The following is a 20,768-nucleotide window of genomic DNA, read 5'->3' as shown; positions in this document are numbered from 1 at the left end:
CCACATAAAAATGAATAACTAAGGGCTGGGGATGTGGCTCAAGCGGTAGCGCGCTCGCCTGGCATGCGTGCGGCCCAGGTTCGATCCTCAGCACCACATACCAACAAAGATGTTGTGTCTGTCAAAAACCAAAAAATAAACAAATAAATAAATTTTTTTTTTAAAAAAATGAATAACTAAAATAAAGGTATTGTGTCCAACTACAAATAAAAAATAAATATTTTTTTTTTAAAAAAGTCATTCCAATGGCTGGGGATGTGGCTCAAGTGGTAGTGCACTCTCCTGACATGCATTCGGCCTGGGTTGGATCCTCAGCACCACATACAAATAAAGATGTGTCTGCCCAAAACTAAAAAAAATAAATAAATATTAAAATTTCTCTCTCTCTCTCTCTCAAAAAAAAAAGAAGAAGAAGAAGAAGTTGGAGGGCAGTGTCCCAAGCAACTGGGATACAATCTCATTTTTTTTTTTAATTGGGGGGGTATGCCTGAGGATTTCACTGATAAATCTTCTCTAGTTCTGAACTGCAATACAAAAACAAAATTTGTTTGAAATATATCAGTAGAGAAAAAGTGAAAAGTAATAGACTGTGTCCATTTGAAACACAGGAGGAAGACCAGATATTCATGACGGGAAGTGGAAAAGATGGGGCATTTTAGAACACAGGAGGCAGCTGCAATTTGAAAGACCTACAGCAGCTTTCGGAGTTACTAAACTGGGGGAAGGAAAGTGGATTTGGGATCCTGCTTCCTACTCGTTTGGAAGAGTGGGGGCGGGCCACCAGCAGGGAGGGGAGGGGAAGCTGGGGACAGGAGCCGCCCATTCAACAAAGGAAGCCAAGGGACAGGTCCCACGGCCACCTGCCAGGGGAAACTGGGCCTCATGCTCCGCAGCTGACCTCAGGGACTGGATACCCAGCCCAATCCTAGAGGCCAGAGAGCAGAAGCGCAGGGCCACCCGCCTTGGAGGACTAGGCTGCACCCTCTGCACCAACCTTGGGCACCCAACACCCAGCTCACCCCGCGGGACCAGAGGAAGAGGCTTAGGGTCAGCCGCCAGGGAGGTGACTTCAAGGTTCTACCATCCAGCCCAACAGCCAGGACCAGGAGACAGAGACCCAGGGCAACCTCCAGAGGTGACTCCGCCAGGCTCTGCAGCTCACCCGTTTGTGGGGCCCCAAGGCAGGTGCTGACCGTGTACCTTCAGCCCTCGTCACATACTCACCATTTTTGTCTTTCTAGAGGACCCGGTGTTCTCTTGAGGACCTCAAGGCACCAGAGACAGAGGGAAGCACAGGCTGCTCAGAATCACCGAGGCCTTTTGGCAGAGCTCCTGGGGCCCGGAAAGGGAGGAGCAGAGTTGGTCCAGAATAAAAAAGCCCGCGAGATTTCCAAAGCCCGCCCTTCCCCTCTGGTCCGGATCTGATTGGACACTTCCACCCCAGCATCCCTAATGGGGCGCCCCTAGTCAGGCCTCTGCATTGTGACTGACAGCTAAGGTTATCCAATCACTAACCAAAACTGGCTAGAGTGGCAGATCCTTGGCCCCAGCCCTTTTCAGGTGGAGCTTCTTTCCTGGGCTGGGAACTAATCCAGGTGGGAAGCCTTTGCTTGAACTTGGTACAAAGAGTAACATCTGGGATTGAGCTCTGGCTGAGGGAGACTGCTTTCCCAGCACGGGTGATGCCCTGGGTTTTAACCTCACCACAGAAACAAACAACAATTTAAAAAAATACAAAAATTGGTTACTTAAGGAGTCTCAGGCAGGAGGAGCACAAGGTCAGGTGAAAATCAACAAATGTTAATGCTGTTTACCAAGAGGAGTCCTTGCTTTCCCAAATCCTGCAGTATAACACCAGAGAAGCAGATGGAGAGTGGAAAGTGGAAGGTTTAATAAGAGAAAGCACAAAAGACTCCCCCCACCTCAGGAAGAAGGGGACCCAAAAGGCAGAATCCCTGGAAGGGGGAGGTCTTCTCCCTCTTAAACCTAAGGTCTTCTTTTGTCCTCCCACATTCCTGTCCTTTATTTTCCTTTATTGTGCACATGGTAGGGGATATGGGTGGGAAGGACAAAGGGTGGGAGACTGGTGGACTGGTGGGGCAGGGAGGAGAAACCTGGGCAGGAACAGCCTAGGGTGGTTTGATGAGCATCTCCCTGTTTTACTGGGAGCTACTTCATTAACCCTTATTTAGGACTTGCCCAAGGCCATGACAACATGAACACTTCACCTCTCAGGTGTTTTTTTGGTTTCCCAGGATCAGATCAGATTGCATTTTTTTATTGGACCTGATATTAGACCCCCACTTACCTACTACACACACTACAATATTTCAATCTGGCTTCACAAACAGGGAGAGCCTACCTTAAAATAAATTAAAAGGGTTGATGATCTAGCTCAGAGGTCGAGCCCCACAGGGAGTATTCAACAGAACCTCAAAGAAAAAGATACCTATATACATATATAGTATCAGCTGGTGTGACCTCAGGCAACTTAGCAGGAGATAGTTTCAAAATTTTTGAAACAATATTTAAAAATATCATATGTATCATACATACTTGATATGTGAAAATAAATACAGTTTGACAATTATTTTAGTAATTCTCATCACCTCCGGACTACTTATCTTTTGAGGAAGGAGATAGAGCTAAGAAAGGAAGCAATTGGTGTTGGTGATTTGGCTCAGTGTTCTCTCCCCAGCAGGATGGAGGGGAAGGAGGTGTGGGAGGCAATTCCCTAAGGCAGCAATGCGGGGTTGAAATAAAAGAAGCACCTTGTGCTTAATGTCCATGTTCTACATTCCACTATTAGGGAGTTGTTGGAAGCCATCGGACTCTGGTGACCCCACACATCAGGTCATCTCTTTACCCCAAATCCAAACACAAAAGTTCATGATGACAAGCAGGAAAGGAACTTTGATCAGTGAAGCTACACCAGGAAGACCAGGGCACCATGTCCTCCGCCCTCTCTTCAGGGCTGTCTAGGACTCTCAGGTTTTACAGAAAGGGCAATCAGTCACAGGCATGTGTGTAGAGGGCACACTGTATGTAGGTTAGGTGTCATCGGTGGCTTCAGGCATCTGTGTGTGTCATAAAATGTCTGTGAACTCATGGTCATGTGACCCCTTGACACACTTCACCCCACTGCACAGGCTGACCTGAACTGACCTCTCAGGAAGGGTCACCTCCCTTGTGTTCTTTCCTTATCAGTGGTTCAGAGGCACCAACATATTCAAGAAAAGCCACAAGCCACCTGCTCCTGCCTGGTAAACACCATATCCCTAGCTGCTGACCCAGGGCTCTCAGCTTCCTGGGTTTCAACTGATAGTTAAACCAGAAAGAAACAATAACCCTGCTCAGCTCGGCCCATAAAGCCTGCGTATGAAACCCCACTTGGGGCCCATATGGCCTGTGGTGTTGATACCGCTGGTTACTGGGGAGGAGTTCTGCCCCCTCACATGCTGAAGTTTGAACATTAGAGAAGCGAGCCCAGGCAAGCACACAAAGCAGGGTTTATTTTTAAAGGAGTAACATACACTTCTCCCCAGGAGGGAGAGGGGGGCCATAGCTGGTACCCTGGTATTTCCAGAAGCAAGGTGTTCAGCCTTTCTATTGTAAGGGTCCGGTGAAGCGTCGGAGAAAAAGACCACGAGACTAGCTTCATGCAATGGCAAGGGGGATTTATTAGGGTCCCGTTCTAGCGCGCTAGGGCTCTGTGCTCACTCAAGAAGGGAGAGCAGCCCGGAGCCCAGAGCAGAGGTCAAGCAGAGCTTAAGTACACTTTTTGGAGAGGGCGGTGGGCTTTGCATACATCAGAACAAATCATCATGAGGCACGGGGAAATTGAACAACAATTCTGATACATGATTAGTCCATTCATTGGAGGGAACAGTTTGTGCAGGGGTGATTGGTCACTTCCAAGTGGGGCACACATTCAAACTGATTGGTCCTGGGGCCTATATGCGTACGTGCCATGTTACCTGGAGCCCTTAGCTATTAAACAACCAGGGAATCAATGGAGATATTTACTGAGCAGCTCCCGCATTGTCCTAACAACTTTACAGACATTACAGGTTCCGGGGATAGCAGGGGAATTGTTTACTTTTTAGCCCAGGCCTTGCAATCTAGAAGCTTTACGATGCCCTAGTCTTTTACACTTTAACTCAGACTTTAGCAGCTTAGAATCAGCTTAGAAATTTTACCCTTACACTGTAAGGGTCCGGCGAAGCGTCGGAGAAGGAGAGACCACACGAGACAAACTTCATGCAATTGCAAGGGGGATTTTATTAGGGGGATCCGTTCCAGCGCGCTGGGACTCTGAGCTCACTCAAGAAGGGAGAGCAGCCCAGAGCCCAGAGCAGAGGTCAAGCAGAGCTTAAGTACACTTTTTGGAGAGGGTGGGGGGCTTTACATACATCAGAACAAATCATCATGAGGCGCGGGGAAATTGAACAACAATTCTGATACATGATTAGTCCATTCATTGGCGGGAACAGTTTGGGCAGGGGTGATTGGTCACTGCAAAGTGGGGTACACATTCAAACTGATTGGTTCTGGGGCCTGGATGCCTACGTGCCATGCTACCTGGAGCCCTTAGCTATTAAACAACCAGGGAATCAATGGAGATATTTACTGAGCAGCTCCTGCATTGTCCTAACAACTTACAGGTTCCGGGGATAGCAGAGGAATTGTAACAATAGGCTTTTACCTTTTAGCCCAGACCTTGCAATCTAGAAGCTTTACAATGCCCTAGTCTTTTACACTTTAACTCAGACTTTTGCAGCTTAGAATCAGCTTAGAAATTTTACCCTTACATTCCCCACTCCTTTTTCTGACTACTTTTAATCTTAAAAGTACTGAATCATAATTATTGGAAGGTCTCATTTTTTTATTTCTGCCAGTGGAGCATATTGTTGTCTGATCACTATGTGTTGTCCTGCGTTTCCTAGAATCGATTTCAGCATGGCCTCCATTTTAGATTTCACCCGATATTAGACCCTGATTTATCTAACTACACTGACTACCTAACTTTAAATCTGGCTTCATTCCCCCCTCTAATTTGGGAACTCCTTACTGCTATGAGGAAGGGGGACGAAGAGAATCTTTCTGACTTCTTCAGGCTGAAAAGGGACGGCGTGGGGCAAGCAGTTTGGAGTCCCCCTTAAAAATATCGGGTCTATCGAGTGGTCCATGCTAAAAGTCCAATTGAGAAGTAATAGGCTGGAGGGCCATTCGAGTGATAGGTGGTCTATAAGAGAAACAAGAACTCATTAGTACTGGAACCATATTAATGCAGTAATAAATGCCACAGCATAGAAATATGCCAATGAGTATAATGACCAAGACAAAGATTAACAATGTTTTCCATCAGGCAGTACCAGGAACTAGGAGCTAAGATATTGTTTTCACAACAAAGTTGCTGAGGACATGGCTTCTATCTGAGCATGTAAATCTTTAAGGATATTTGTCACATTGTCAGAAATGTCAGGGATGTCAACACAACATTTAGGGTTACAGATGTCTTTTCCCTTAAGATATAGTCTAATAATCTAATGCCATCTGATCCTTCAAAATCCTTTGTTAGTATGACCTCTGTGTCTAATAGAGAAATCTTTAATCCTGCTACTCAGGGCTGGATAACCATACTAGCAAACATCAAGCCTACCTGCGTTGGTTAGAAACAAAGGCCTTAGACTAAAACTATTCTAGCAGTCCCTTTGACAGTTATCAGGCATTTCTGTCTAAGAATTTCTTTTGTAGCCTCCAGTCTACTTATTGTTGGAGGTTATATTTAACTATTATTATCATTTAAGATATCCAGGAACAGCTGTGCTCTGGCTTTGACTGTCTTTGCTAAGTGTTTAAGATGAAGCAAGTCAAACTGACTTCTGTTTCTACCTATTGTTAACAGTCAGCTGAGTCTCTGGGAAGTCCTCGGGAACTTCACAGCAGCTTCTCAGTTCTGCTAGTGTCATTTGCGCTAGGATGGGTCCAGGCCTTGCTTGACCATACGGCTTCCCTCAGAAGCATCAGGGATGTCTCCCTTCTCTGATGACCCTCCTCTTTACAGCAAATGCACTGATTGGCCTTCTGCCCTCCACTGGTCTCATTAATCTCCCTGCTCGGGAAGTTATGTGGCCTAGAGTTGCAGAGCCCTTTGCTCAGTTCCCTATTCCCTGATTCAGACTGACTCAGAGGGCAAGAGCCAAATTTTTAATTTTAAGACTTAATCTTAAACATCTAGCAAAATGAGTCAACAGCCTTATATTAAGGGTACTAAACTTTAATGTCTATCTCTCTATCCTGTAGGTGGCAACTCCCTATAACTCATTATCTTAAATTAACCCAGGTTGTGAGTTCTTAAAGCAGTACCTCTTTAAAATATTAACAGGCAATCCTTAGTCCATCTAAAAGCAAATTACAAAACAAAACTAACTAGGGTAAAAACATATTTAGTCTATGTAATAGCTACCTAGAATTTTGGCAGAGTACATCCCCTGTTTTGTATCCTGGCAATCGTGACAAAAACCAACTTTTGGGCACAACTTTAAATGCACTGAAATCTGGCCTACTTCTTTCATAGTCACTTTCACATGCAGTGAGATGTGACATAGAGCCTTATCTCAAGTAAGGTGGGGCTCTTTATAAGTCTTAAATACTATAGTTCTGAAGCTGATCTGCCGCGTCCGGCGAATGGGACCGAGTCCGGCGGGAGACGTCGGGATTAACAAAAACACAGGAGTCCGAGGTCCTTCATCCAGGGAGAGTCTGACTTTATTATCTCAGCTCATACTTATATATTTCTTTCAGACAGAATGGAAAGTTACTGGTAGGCAGAAGCAAGGACGGAGGGGGGCAGGTGGTCCTTGTCGACTCATACTAAGCCTTCAACCAGGAACCTTATCAGACCCAAGCAGGTCAGGACGTTCCCACATGACCATTATAGGCTGAATATGAAAACAGACACCACAAATCTTTCAAGGCCTTGGGAGCTGGCCTCTTTGACGTGCACAACAAGAAACCAGGGCCGGCACCAAGCCCCGGGGGCCAGGGGGGATCCGAGCCAGCAGTTCCCCCTCTTTTGTTTGTCGCACGTCAAAGGGAATCAAGTAGCCCCTGTCTTAGGTCGTTCACTGCCCTTACAGTGCTTACCCGTCTCTGGGGAGGCCCCATTCCCCTGTCTTAGGTTGCAGTGCAAGCGTGAAAGTTGCCCGTCTCTGGGTACTACAAGATCAGCTCGTTATTACCAAGGCATTTAGTGGTAGCGATCCAGCCAGTCATTATTGGGTCTCTAATTGGTTCTGGTTCGACAAGGCATAGAGTCAGAGGAGAGGAATAACAAAAATAAAGAAGAAAAAGGGGCAAAAAGAGAAAGGCATGAAGCAGGGATCATTGTAGAAAAATCATCTTCGAATTGGTCGGAGACAAACTTCAGCAAGATCATCCTTGGTTTGTAGGCGTTGATAATGGACCTGTATTGGCTTAGAAGTCAGAATGTTAATTTGATCTTTAATAAATTGTGTCACTCTCTTAACTAGGCAGGGGCCTACAGCAGCTATAAGGAGGAGACCGAAAAGCGGTCCCATTACAGTGGATATCAAAGGAGTTAACCATGGGGTATTTTTAAACCATTGTTCAAACCATCCTTGTTGTGCTTCAAACTCTTTTTGTCTTTTAGCCAATCTTTCCTTGACCTTTTCCATAGTTTCACGGACTACCCCGGTATGATCTAAATAAAGGCAACACTGTTCCTTTAAAGCTACACATAGTCCTCCTTCCCTTAGGAACAATAAATCTAGTCCCCTCCTATTTTGTAACACAACTTCTGAGAGGGAGGTGAGGGACTTTTCCAAGGCGGTAATTGACTTGGCCATGGCTGTTAAATCCTCATTCATAGCCATTTGTAAATTTAGTAATTGACCTCCCTGGACATAGGCGGCTGTCCCGGTTCCTATTCCAGTTGCTATTCCGCCTATGCCCAATAGGAGGGCAATAGTCATAGTTATTGGTTCTCTGGGGAGCCGAGTATGTCCCTCAAGGTGTCCCAGGACATAGTCTGATCCATGATAAGATATCCTCGGCCATAATTGTATCAGCACACAGAAATCAGTAGTTGTATTTAGGACTGCCATGGAAACACAGGGAGTTAACCCAGTAATGCAAGCAAATTAGGACCCTTTGGGACCCCACAAATAATCAGATTGGGATTGATTTATTAGTCGAGTGATGTTGCAGAGATGGCACCTTTCCCAAGCAAACCTCTTGTCCCATGACCTCCGTGATAGTTAACTTATAGCTGGGCAGAGAATAACATTTGGGATCTGCAGTGGTATTAGAGGATAATTTAGACAGTATTGCTACCCCTTCATAATAGGGCGGCCTGGAGGTCAAGCATAGCCAGCAATCTTGGGTCCTGTTAGGATTAGTGGCATTGAGAGCGAAAAAAGCTCCTCGGACCAAATTAAGAAGACGATCTCCAGTTCCAGGGTGTATGGGCTCAGGGGTATAATCAAAGGTTTGATAGCCCATAGTTATTGTGACCGCTGGGGGAAGGTTTTACTGTTGGGGCTGTGGGCTGCTTGGGTCCAGATGGGGCCTTTTGGTCTCCGAGCACCTGATTAGGTCCTATTAGACTTCCAGTAGGCTGTTCTATGGTCAATTTGAGCCAAAAAAGCAGGCCAGGATTGTACTGTCCGGGGGTGTAAATACGCAGCCCCCAGAGATATCCTTGAGTCCAATCTGGTTGTTGTTTTCCATTGGAAGTAAACTGAATAGTAATATTTGATTCTCCCTCTATTGTTTGCCAGAAGTGGGCATAGTCATTCCTGGGTGAATTCTTAAGACAATACCCATTACTAAAGGTTTCACATCCCCACGAGGCACAATAATAGGCCTTAGGTCCCTGGCAGCATCCATATATTTTCCCCTCCTTTATTTTTTGTAGATAAATTTTTAAATGTTGATGGGCTCGTTCCACAATTGCTTGTCCCTGGGGGTTATAAGGAATACCTGTTTTGTGTTCAATCTCCCATTGGGTGCAGAACCGTTGAACTGTTTGGCTTATATATGTGGGTCCATTGTCTGTTTTGAGACAACGTGGACTGTCCATGCAAGAGAAAGCTTTTAAGAGATGTCCAATAACATCTTTGGCCTTTTCCCCAGTGTGTAATGTAACAAAGATATAGCCAAAGTATGTATCAATAGAAACATGTACAAAAGACAGCTTACCAAAACTAGGGAAGTGGGTAACATCAGTTTGCCAGATATCATTGGGGTGTAAGCCTCTAGGGTTAACACCCAAACTGGGAAAATGAAGAAATGGAGCACATACTGGGCATAGGGAAACAATTTGTAAAGCTTGATCACGCGAGCATCCTGTGCGGAAGCGTAAAGATTGTGCATTTAGATGGAATTTAGCATGGAGTTGTGAGGCCTCATCATACTTGGTTATGGTGTATACTAGGCCCATATTATGAGTGGCGGCATCTGCTTTAGCATTACCCTCCGCCAGAGGCCCAGGGAGCTCTGAGTGTCCTCGGATATGTCCAATGAATAAAGGATCTCGTCTAGCCCAAACAAGGAGCTGAACCGTTTGTAATTGTTCCATGATAGTAGATTGCCTGCCAATATAAGGGGCTGTTTCAATAACTGAGGCTAAATTAGCAACATAGAGACTATCAGTATACACATTAAGTGGGATGGAATTGTATAGTTTAAGGGCTATAATTAGAGCCTCAACTTCTGATCTTTGGGCAGACAGTTTAGGAACAGGGTGTCGAATTACTTGAGATCCATCAAAAACAACAGCAAACCCCCCTTTTGCTCCGTCTGTATAAACAGTCTGAGCTCCCGGGATAGGTTCCCCTTTAATAATTTTAGGAAAAATAATAGGACATTTTTTAAGGTCTTTTAGAAGTTTATGTCGGGGAGTGATTATCAATTTGACCTTTGAAATTACAAAGGAAGAGACACCAAAGATCATGTTTTTGTTGTAATTTTAAAATTATATCCTGGGTATAAGGTTGAATGAGAATGTCAAAAGTTTTTCCAAACAGTGCATCACCCAAATATTTGGCTTTCCAGATCAGATTTATCACTAGTTCATAAAAGGGAGTTATTACCCGAGAGTTAGAAGCGGGTAAATGGACCCAATAGATGGGACCTGTTTGCCAAAAGACTCCAGTCGGGGTGAGTTTTGACGACAGAACAATGAATAACAAGGACTGGGAGTAGTCCACCTGCGTTACCTGTATCTCTTGTAAGGCTGTCTCTGTCAATCTAAGTGCCTTCAAGGCTTCTGGAGTAGGTTTTCGCAGGGAGGTGGGTGAGGGGCCTCCTCTCAAAAGGTCATACAGGGGTTTAAGTTAGTAGTTCAATATACTTAATGTTTAATCAACAATGTGAATTTATTTACCAAACTTAATCTTTATCTTAAACAGTAAGAATTATTAGGCAATAAGGATCTTTCTTTAAAGAAATAAACTTACATTTTAATAGGTGTTTATCATGTCAAAATATGGACAAAATTTTTGCTCACATTAGTATAGTTAAATTAGGAAAATAACCTGAAATACCCTTAAATTAATTATAGTCAGTTTAGTATATATAAATCTCTTTTTTAATTGTTCTAACTTTTTACATCATCTGTTTAGATACCAATATAAAAATCCCCCATTTTTTTTTTTTTTTAAACTTAGGAGAATGAATATAAAGACCTTGTTTTACCCAAAGATGATTTCTTTCTTCTTTTTAGGATCCATGTGTGCTTTTTCTTTGTTGAAGCATCTTTTTCTTTTAAAAAGAAAATATACTTTGGAACAATTTCTGAAAACCTTAGAATCTATAAACAAATTATTATACTTTGATAAGAAATATCAATGAAAATATAGTTAAAACCCTTAGATATTCTGTAGAAATAATTATAATAATTTATCATCTTATGAGTTTAAACAGTAACTTTGAGAATTAGAAACTACTTGATTGTATTTTCACTTAAAAGCAAATTTATAGTAAACACATTTATCTCAAATATCTGTAACTGGAAAGGCAGAGTATCTGATAAATGTAAATATAAAACATAAATTATGAGTTTCCTGTTGAAGAAAAACAATTAGGCAGATATATATTAACTAATCAATTAGGCATGTGCTAATTAATTTATAGATTAACAAATATAGGTTATTTAAATATCTAAAAAATATATATTTAAGAATAAGAACTTAACTTATAATTGTATTAACTTTATGTAACCACGTGGTCTTAAAATATTTGGATCCATTTTAATTTATTTTTAATTAGGAGTGCACTCTTCTATGTGACGTCACTTGATGTACTGAAATAAGATCCTTGAGTATACATTTTTATTTTTATAGTTAGCAATTAGAATAAGGATTTTTTGGTCATCACAGGAACTTTGCCGGCTTGTTCCTGTGGCAAGCAAATGCATCCTCATAACTTCCAAAATTAAAAGTAAAATATAAAGAAGCATATTTGATATCTCTCATCAATAGAACATTATTTAGTAACACAACTATAAAGAAAAAGTCAGGTTATTTAACTTAGAACTAGCTTAAATTTAGGACTGTAACATAGAAACTTGTAGAATTAAATTTTGTCTGAAAAAGATATCTTTCGTTAGCATTTACAGGTAGGCATCTTTTAAAAATACAGGCTCTGAGCAGCTCCGGTAGAAATCTGAAACACAGCAGTACAGGTTAGTGGCTGGAAGGTGGGACTAGAAGTCCTGTCTGAGTGACTGTGGAAGAACCAATCGGTAGCCGCAAAAGTGTGGGAGGTGGGACCAGGAAGCCGCTCTTCCGGCCAGGCAGCCCATGGTTACCATGGTGATGTAAACAGCATGGAGTTCGCTGCCCATTTTCAGGGCAAAAGTTCCCCAAGTTTTCTTAGCCGATTGCATTTTGTTTGATTTTGTCTGCATTTTTCCCTGCCTGGCCAAGATCTTACTGCGGTAGCAGCTTGTTTTGTCTCTGTATCGCCCCGTACACTCTGGCTTTTGGGGCCCGGGGTGGGCCCCTGTTCCCGTTTCCCGGCTGCAATGGGCGTCCCTGAGCAACAAACTTGGAAGGACACTCGCTGCTCCAATGATTCCCCTTGCCACATTGGGGACAGGGGCCAGGCATGCCTTCCCGACCCCGCCTATCCCCCTCGGGACAATTTCATTTCTTTCTATCTGCATCAATCGGGCTATGAAGTCAGAATAAGGCTCAGAGGGTCTTTGAACAATTTTTGAAATTTTTGTTTCAGCATTTGAAATAGGTAGAGCCTTCCAAGCCTGAACGGCTGCTGTAGCTATCTGAGCATAGACCCCAGGATCATAATTAATTTGTTGATTTATGATAGCATATTGTCCCGAGCCTGTTAACATTTCAAAGTTACGCCGTGGGAAGCCGGCGTCCTGATTGACTCGGGCTAGCTCGTGACACCTCTCTTGATTTTCACTTTCCCACAACAAAAAAAATCCCCTCCGAACAATACAGCCCTACAAAGATGTTGCCAGTCACTAGGTGTCAGCTGATTGGCAGAGAAAGACTTGAAGAGAGTCAATGTGAAGGGGGCATGGGGTCTGTAATTAGTAATTGCCTCCTTTAGTTGTTTAATATCCTTAAAGGCTAAAGAAACATACACTCTGGCCGGCTGTCCATAGGCATTCAGGTTTTCAATTACTGGAAAAGTTTGGGCCGTCTTAGGCTGCCACTGAATACCTTTGCCCCCCCCGCCTTCTGGGGTTGTCCTTGTCTCAATTGGGGTTGTAAGGAGGGAGCGCAACAGGGATTGGGGCCATAGGTGCTTTAAATCTTGGCTTCTTCATTTGACCCTCCAGTTCCTCTATCTCCCTTTCTAGTTTCTCCTCCTGCCAGCTGTTACCATGGAGCCCAGTTAGTAACTCCCTTATCTTAGAAATGTACTCAGCACTGTGAAGCCCAGCTCAAGGCCAGAGGCCTTGTTTACATATTTTTGTGAAAAACTAGTAAGGGAGTGTCTAGCGCCTGGAGTGCTAATTTTTTTAGATAGTAGCCAAATAAAACAGGGTAATAAGAAAATAGGAAATTTATCCACATTGAACTTTTTTGTAGAGATTCTTTTGCTGAAAATCCTAAAATAAGCCATGGTGAATATTTTGGAGAAGGTCAGTTAAGACTTTTCTGTGGGCCTATTAGGGAGGGGGAAGATGAGAAGGCAGGGTTGAGAGCAGCTAGGGTGGATCTAAGAATGAAGAAGGAGATGTGAAAGAATAATGGGAAAGGGATAAGGACTTTGCCATTTGCTCTTCCTGGACCTGATTAAGGGCCTGTTCGCATTCAGCAAGCTGCTCCTTAATCTTCACTTTATCAGTTAAAAAAGCATCCTTAACCAGTCTCCATAAAGAGAAAGTGGCGATTTGAATACTTTCCGGACCTTGATCCCTCAACAATCTTTGTAAATCACATCTGACTTGATCCCAATCACTGTTATTAAGAAATCCCCCTGTCAGAAACCAAGGACATGCCTGGGCAATAACTTCAACGAATTCTGTTGCAATTTTTGTTTTTGTTCCTGTTCCTTGTGTGTTCAACAGCTCTCTGAGTTCGTTGGCCAGACGAACTTTAGCTGCTGAATTACCCATGGTGCGCACTTCTTTTCCCCTTCTCTTATGGAAGGTCTCTTTTCCCCTTCTCTTATGGAAGGTCTCCAATTCTCCCCCTTCTCTTATGGAAGGTGAGTCCCGTAGTCCCGTCCGCTTACCTCCGCTTTCCGGTCTCGGTGTGGACCTCCAAATGCCGCGTCCGGCGAATGGGACCGAGTCCGGCGGGAGACGTCGGGATTAACAAAAACACAGGAGTCCGAGGTCCTTCATCCAGGGAGAGTCTGACTTTATTATCTCAGCTCATACTTATATATTTCTTTCAGACAGAATGGAAAGTTACTGGTAGGCAGAAGCAAGGACGGAGGGGGGCAGGTGGTCCTTGTCGACTCATACTAAGCCTTCAACCAGGAACCTTATCAGACCCAAGCAGGTCAGGACGTTCCCACATGACCATTATAGGCTGAATATGAAAACAGACACCACAAATCTTTCAAGGCCTTGGGAGCTGGCCTCTTTGACGTGCACAACAAGAAACCAGGGCCGGCACCAAGCCCCGGGGGCCAGGGGGGATCCGAGCCAGCACTGATCTTTGCTTTTTAGACATCATTTTACAAAGTCTATATAAATTATTGCTCAAGTTCACATGAATATTAGCTAACACAACATAATATCACATCTAAAACATGAATTAAAGGAAGGCTGGAAGCTTCTAACCTCTTGTTGGAAAGTAGCAAAGTATTTCTGTGTTTTACAATAAAACTTTCACCCAGATTAGGCTCTTATTGACTTAAAAATACATTTAAATTGTATCTCAGTGTAGAAAGCAACATAGAACTTTACATATCTTACTGATAACAAGTCCAGTTATAGAACACAAATGATAAATAAATTTCCAACATGTTTTTTTAAGCCTAAAATTACCATACAACTTTAGAACACCAGCTTGATATAATGTTCTTTTGAAGCTTCTACCTTACAGACTTGTATACCTGAAAGATATGAACACATTAATAACACCATAATTACATTGATGTTTTTATATTAACCAAGTTTAGCTTTTAAAGAAATGACTAAGGGGGAGATAGCAGGGCTTAGATAAATGGCAGGCTACCCGTCTATTGGCAGGTTTTTCCAGATATCATCACCAACACCTGAAGAAGATCAGAGCAAACAAAAACAGGATGAAGATAAAAATTAGAGCAAAGATCAATTCCTGGCAGAAGTTCCATGTTGGGGGGCTGACAGAAAAGAGACCAAGGGCCATGAGGAAGCTTAATAGGACATAAAGACTCATGAATCCAGGATGGCAGATTAAGAGGTTCTCTGAACTTGTTGTTTCCCGCTGTCCCATGTCCGTTGCATTCCATCGTGCCTGGTAGTGAGCTTCAGCACTGAGTGAATTGTTCTCTTGAAGATGTTGAGGGTAGTGCCTAAGCAGAAGCTGGTTGGAAGTAATCGGATTTGAAGGAACTTCATTATGCAGAGCAAGAGAGCACAAGAAAAGTATTGAAAAACAACAGTTGTTTAACCATAGTTGTGTAACTTATTTAAAAACTTACTTATAACCAACTTGCACAGACCTTTTTTATCACTTACTTAAACCCTCTTAATTACTTAATCACATAGACTCTCTTATCCAGAAACACAATTTTTTTTTCTCTCCATCAGTTCCATACCTAGAACCTTTTAGTTTCTTCTTCTATCTACTATCCTCCTTTTGTTCACATTTTGAAACATTACTTGTAAACTTTTAAATTTAAGCAGAGTTAACATTTTATTAGGGCCTCTTTTTTGAACACCTAGAAAAACTTATAAGCTTAATTTAAGACCTCTTTACTTTCATCTGTTTACCCAATTTAAATTGAGCCATTTGAATCACGTGAATCAAAGATATTTGGATCCATTTTTAATTTTTTTATGAGCGCTCCACATTTGTTAATTGTCATATCACTGCAGGATATATGGACATACACACATACAGACATACCGACATACAACACATAACAAGAGTGTGTACACATAACAATAATAAAGGCCTCGTAGTTTTTCGCAGATGAAATCTCCATTGCAATGTTTTTTTAAAAAAACTCCAGTTGATCAAAAAATAGAACTTATCAGAAAAACATTAACTTGTCTGTAGGATAAAAATCATGAGCTCAAAACAACACAGAATCTAAGAAAAGGCAAAAGTCCTAAAAAAAAAGATGACTGGCCAGTAGTTAGTAAATATTATACAATTTACTTCTTGGTCTGGTCTAGTTTGAGTTCAGGTAAAAAGACACTTTTACTCTTTTTTTTTTTTTTCTTGGGCCTGAGCTCCAAGCTGCTTCTGTTTGCATATCAGCTTAAGCCCTGGCTAAGGTCTGGAAGGAGCAGGGAAAAACTGCTATTTTGAGCAGACACTTTAGGCCTGAGGCATTTTAGCCATAAGTCATATTTCCAGGTTTGGATGTTGAAAATTATGATACAAATTTAAGAAGCAATTCCCGACATTTTATATCTTTTACATTAGAAAAACTTGCTCACATAAAACTGGAAATAGGATCTCTGCCATCAGAAGAAATTTCTTTAAGACCTCTAAGCCACTTTCCTTGTTCTGAAGTTTCTAAAGTAGCATTAAGTTACATTAAATTTGCCTACACACTACCATGTATATCTGAAATTAAGCTTTGAGAATTTCTAAGACTGTTGTTAATTAATTATTTAATGTTATTTTAATAAGCCAGACCAACGTTTTAATTCAACACTTTTTTTCCTAAATCTTATACACTGAGAGAAACAGATACCAAATCATAATTTACTTATCCTTGCCCAAATCAATGCACTGTACTCCTAGTGAAATCTCCTTAGGCTTTCCAGTTCAAAATTGAAACTCTTTCAGGTAGTTCACCTGAAATCAAACTAAACAATTGCTTAAACCCAACTTTTAACTGCAAGATAGTGCAATGCTTTAGAAACCCATTCAGATACCAGATTGTTACAATAAAAAATTATTTTTTTAGACACACATTTAACCTAGTTTGTCTTTAAGAAACAATCAGACAACCAGATAAGAATATATCCCTCCAAGTTTTGAACTTTCATTTAATTATGACTCCCATCAGTGGCACCATAGACTTTCCCACGAGTGGACCAGATGTTTTCACGTAGGGGCAACTATTAGTATAAAATCAAGGGTCTCAGTGTGACTGGCTTTACTGCATTCAGTGTCCCTTCTTTTTAAGTAAACAAAGGTGGAGTAATCCTTAAAATGTAGATAAGAGATAAGGGAGTTCCCCAAAGCAAAATGGCTCTGGCAGCTGCTGGGAGTCCCTTAGTCTTATCTCCCACCCACAGGATTAGCTCCTCCAGTTTGGTTTGACCTTAGGCACTAGGCTTTTTTTTTTTTTCCCTAACTTTTTAGTAGCCAGCTCCCAAAAAGCTCATCCTCTGCCTACAGTTAGGCTGTAAGTGCTAGGCTTCCTCAAGAAAACTGAGTGGAGACTCCTTAGAAGTCTCCTCGGGAGTGTTAAAATTTGTGACTGAAAATTTGGTTCCCATCTCTAAAGCCAATTAACACCAATTTAATATCACTGCGGCCGGGAGGGCTGTAACACTGGGGGGGAGGACGCAGCCCCCTGCGGACTCCTACTCCAACCCCACCCGCCCCGCTGTGGTGGAAATACGCCCGGTGGCAGCCGGTTGCCGGCAGAGGAGGGGGAGGAGGGGCGGTCCCCCGCCGACCTCACCTCGATTCCGTCTGCCCGTCCACCGTGCCCGCTGGAGCACCCCTCTCCCCTCCCGGGAGGGGAGACGGCCAGGGGGCGGAGAGGACAGGTGGGTGGAGGGGCCGGGAGGAACAGGGACAGGACAGATCCGCCATACCGCCGGGTGGAATCCTCCCAGCGGACTGCGCGGACCCCACCCATGCAGGAAGAGATTCCCAAAGGTCCTGAAAGGTTAGAAGCCATAATCTAGATGGCCATGCGGCCCAACTGAAAGACAATATCAACTCCGAGGGTGGGCAATTCTGAAGCGCCGAGAGACGATACAAACGTGACACAAACACTGACACACAGTAAACGTTTAACACAAATTCAGAGGCAAAAATTAAAGACAGACAGTGAATTCAACAGAAAGAGTTGCCGGCAAAACCAGACGGGTTGGCAGCAAAATACACCCCTCTACCTGATGGGGGGAACCTCCGTTCCCCCGAGTCCCCCAAAGCGTCCCTTGGGGGCGTGGCCTGTGGCTCCCTAGACACGTCTGCCTGCCACCGCCAGGGGGAGCTTACGCTCTCCTCTGACAGCCACACACACACTCTGCCAACCCCACCCGAGGCTCTGAGAGATTATGCCCTCTGGGGACTTACGCCCACCATTGAGCCGCCAGAGACCAAACCTGAGCGATCGCACCTGAGCAAACAAGGAGGAGAAAAGGAGAAGAAGGAGAGGAGAGAGAGAGAGAAAGAGAGAGAAAAGCGCCTTACTTACCCCCAAAGCAGTTTCGTTGGGTCTCCCTGTCCGGCGATGCGCAGTTCCCGGCCAACGCACCAAATGTAAGGGTCCGGCGAAGCGTCGGAGAAGGAGAGACCACACGAGACAAACTTCATGCAATTGCAAGGGGGATTTTATTAGGGGGATCCGTTCCAGCGCGCTGGGACTCTGAGCTCACTCAAGAAGGGAGAGCAGCCCAGAGCCCAGAGCAGAGGTCAAGCAGAGCTTAAGTACACTTTTTGGAGAGGGTGGGGGGCTTTACATACATCAGAACAAATCATCATGAGGCGCGGGGAAATTGAACAACAATTCTGATACATGATTAGTCCATTCATTGGCGGGAACAGTTTGGGCAGGGGTGATTGGTCACTGCAAAGTGGGGTACACATTCAAACTGATTGGTTCTGGGGCCTGGATGCCTACGTGCCATGCTACCTGGAGCCCTTAGCTATTAAACAACCAGGGAATCAATGGAGATATTTACTGAGCAGCTCCTGCATTGTCCTAACAACTTACAGGTTCCGGGGATAGCAGAGGAATTGTAACAATAGGCTTTTACCTTTTAGCCCAGACCTTGCAATCTAGAAGCTTTACAATGCCCTAGTCTTTTACACTTTAACTCAGACTTTTGCAGCTTAGAATCAGCTTAGAAATTTTACCCTTACAACACTATGAGTCCTAGGCTTCCTGTGTTCTCCATGCCTTTCCCCTTATCTTTCTCCTTCCTGCCTTGGTGACTAGGCCCAGGAATGCTTGGTGAGATGGTACAAAGGAGACAAACAAGGGGGATGAAGAGGGAATAGCAGGATGCAGCAGCTAAGGACACATTAACACCCTAAAAGCTGCCTGTAGGGAGGGGCAATCCTGGGACAGGCGACCTTAGTAACATGAAGAAGCAAAGGCAGGTCCTTGATGAGGGTGGAGCAAGGCCTCTGAAGGAGTTAACATTTCTATCCCTCAGGGGACAGTGTGCAACTTGCCAGACTCTCTCAACATGGGCCTCCTTGATCAGACCTGACTCCATTTACCTGTCTGTACTGACTGCCTGTCTATTTCTGGCTTCAGTATCTGCCCCTTCCCAGAAAGTGAATACAACTTAATTTTAATCTTAGCTTGAATTGGTGAAGTCTTTCACATCTTGTGCACTGTCCCAAATTCAGTCTACCTACCAACATTGCCAATGACCATGGGGAGGGGGGCTCATATATAAACAGTCATATTTCCTCAAGTGTGGAATAGTGGCCACATACCTGTCTAGGGCTGAGAACTCAACTCTAGGTTCTCCTCCTCCCCTGCTGGGCATTGAATCCATGGCAGGGGTACAGAATCCCTGAACTCCATCCCCAGCCCTTTTTCTATTGTGGTACAAAGAAGTGGGGGGGGGAGCATAAATATAGTGGGTTTGAGAACATAACTCTGAAAACCAGCCTAATTCCTTCTTAAGATTGGGATCCATTGCATCCAAAACTCATGAAAACTAATTTTTGTTTTAGTATAAATTACTGCAATCTTTAAACTTGCTTGGAATGTGTGCCCATGCCTTGAACTCACCCATACTTGGCTCCCCCTGACCAGATAACAACCTCTCTGAAACCTCAGTGGTACCTCATACATTCTGATGTTGGGATCTGAATTTATTCCCTACCTTGAAATGTTAAGCCATGTAGTTCATTAACCTACTACCTGCCTTTGTATTATGCTTGTCCAAATCCTGGTATCTGTAAGTTCTCAAGACACCCCTCTTTGCAAACTTTTGTGTTATAAAAATGTGTTCCGAGGGCTGGGGATGTGGCTCACACAGTAGCTCGCTCGCCTGGTGTGCCTGAGGCACGGGTACGATGCTTAGCACCACATACAAACAAAAATATTGTGTCTGCCGAAAATGAAAAATATTAAAAAATTCTCCCTGTCTCTCTCTCCCTCTCTCTAAAAAAAGAGTTGTTGTTTGATTTAAAACAAATGAGTTCTGAGAGAGCTGGAGTATATTTAGCCTGGGGTTTGAGGACAGACAGACATGGCCAGCTCCTGGGTACATAAATAAAATTTTGGTTAAGTTTGATTCAAAATTGGAGTCTGTGTTCTTTTTCTCGTGTTGTGGTTTAACAGTGCCAGTGAAAGGGTAAAGTTTCTAAACTGCAAAGCCTGAGTTAAAATGTAAAGGACCAGGCATTGTAAACCTGCTTCTAAACTGCAAAGCCTGGGTTAAATTCCTGTAGCTGTTAGGACAATACCCGAACTGCCCAGTAAATATTTCTCCTGATCCTCTGGTTGTTTAATAACTTAGGACCCTGTGTAGCCCGGCACATAGGCATTCAAGGCCCAAGCCAATCAGTTTGAATGTGTACCCCGCTTAGGAGTGACCAATCACCCCCCCCCCCGCCCAGCCTGTTCCCGCCAATGAATGTACTAATCAAGTCTAAGAATTATTGTTTGATTTTCCCGCGGTGTACGGTGATTGGTTAAAGGAGACTATGATGTGTATAAAGTCCCCGCCCTCCCCAAAAAGTGTACTTAAGCACTGCTCAACCCTTGCCCGGGGCTCTGGGTCTTTCCCTCTTCCTGAGTGGGCACTGAGCCCCAGCATGCTGAATCAATAAATCCCCTTCTGCCAATTGCATGAGTGGTCTCTTGGTGGTCTCTTTCTCCGACGCTTCACCGGACCCTTACACCAGGTCTCTAACAAGGCCATCTTTGGTTTTGGCCAAGGGAGC

The 20,768-nt window shown here is 43.6% G+C and overlaps 1 protein-coding gene across 7 annotated transcripts in view; it reads right to left on the bottom strand.

Annotated features, from left to right (window-relative positions):
• Positions 1-20,768, bottom strand: part of LOC308639067 (zinc finger protein 124-like) — a 216,794-nt gene that overhangs the window by 116,834 nt on the left and 79,192 nt on the right. The gene's annotated exons all lie outside the window — the stretch shown is intronic.

The sequence above is a fragment of the Spermophilus citellus genome (genome assembly GCF_964194105.1).
Source record: "Spermophilus citellus genome assembly, chromosome: X".
Lineage (NCBI taxonomy): Eukaryota > Metazoa > Chordata > Mammalia > Rodentia > Sciuridae > Spermophilus > Spermophilus citellus.
The sequence above is the reverse complement of the archived record's forward strand: the minus strand, read 5'-3'. Positions and strand labels throughout refer to the sequence as shown.